Source organism: Etheostoma cragini, chromosome 11 (genome assembly GCF_013103735.1).
Source record: "Etheostoma cragini isolate CJK2018 chromosome 11, CSU_Ecrag_1.0, whole genome shotgun sequence".
NCBI lineage: Eukaryota > Metazoa > Chordata > Actinopteri > Perciformes > Percidae > Etheostoma > Etheostoma cragini.
The window spans coordinates 26,496,602-26,498,264 of record NC_048417.1 but is presented as its reverse complement, the minus strand read 5'-3'; positions in this window follow the sequence as shown (position 1 = coordinate 26,498,264).

Genomic DNA, 1,663 nt, shown 5'->3' with positions numbered 1-1,663 from the left:
ATTGCGTGATGGGTGTTTGCCCTTTTGATGAGTCAGTGTGCATATTTGAATGGCAGTGTGTTCCTTGTGAAGACAAGATATTTTCTTCATAAAAATTGTGCCAAAGGCAGAGAATTGTGTGTAGTGTTTTGAAAAAAGTGTGTTTTAGAACAGCAGTCTGAGTGTAGAGCAGGAATTGGGCTTGTAGTTTAGCAGAATTGGTTCAGGGGGTTGGTGACTGAGTTACATGTTGTGGTCATTGTGTCTGAAGTACCAAAATTTGTGTGTAAACAATTGAGAAAAACTGTAAATATATAGACATGGGCGCCTTCTGGTGGTGGAGATCAGACAGCACATTCTCATTTTAATCAACATAAAATATAGATTTGGGCGCCACATGGTGGCGAAGATCAGGCAGCACATTTTCAGTATAATGTATATAAAATATAAATATAGGCACAAGTGCATTGCTGCAGCCTGGAGCATCCCATGTCATGCCGTCCTGCCTTGTGCCATCCCCGAGTTTCTACCTTTTCAAATAAAATACTTAAAAAAATATCTCTCTTAGCCTACTTTTCAAAGTAAGAGCTTGTGTCAACTATCATGCTAATGAATAAAATACTTGAAATATTTGGTGTTTTTCCCCTGAAAAATAACAGCAATCATACAAATGAATTAAATACTTAAAGAAATATGTCTACAAGATAAATGCAGAGAATAATACTGATGAATAAAACACTTAAAATATATGTCCGTCTACAAAATTAATGCAGATTATAGGCAAACTAAAAAATCCTTCTGCCATACAGCTTGGTACCTTCCCAGAGCTTCACCTTTTTAAAATCAAAGCTACTACTAAAATACTTTAAACAATATCTCTCTTACTTTTCAAAGTAAAAAGCTTACGTCAACTATCATGCTAATAAATAAAATACAATTTTTTTATAAAAAATTTTAAAATATATGTCCGTCTCTAAAATAAATGCAGATTATAGGAAAACTAAAAAAAATCCTTCTATAGCTGCAACTTGGAGCCTCTCCTGTCTCATGCTCTCGCCATGCTGATAAAGAATTGTATTTGCAGCAATATCTCGGTGAAGTGTGAAAACAACATTAATTTTAACATGTTTATTTTTGTATTCTTGTTCTTGTTGTGTGCAGATCCTTGTTATCCCTCCTAAGGAAATCCTGCCATTAGTTGGCAGAAATGGCTGCGTTGCTGATGCAGGTTTCATCAAATGTAGGCTATGTTAATATCAGGGAACACAACAATAACATTCAGAAATGAGAAAACTATTTTTATGGCAAAATTGTTACTTTAAAAGTTTTTAACGTTTTTCAAGTGGTTGCAACAAACACGGTCAATTTCATTATTATAGCCCAGTATCACTAAGCTGTAGGCTACCTATAATAAAAAACAGTGATGAGGTACATTTGCAAAACACACAAAAAAGTTAGTTTGTTGTTTTTTGTATATCACATATACAAAAACCAACAGCCCTTTACAGTAATAACACCCAACCCCATATCTAAACCAGAGAACCCTTTGGTTAGGTTTAGGCACCAAAACCTAATATTAAGTAGACTTGAACTTAAATTATAAATAATGAAGTAAATTACTAGCATGCAGGTTCAACCCTGCACACAATAAACAAACTTAGGTACACATACTGTGTATATGTGA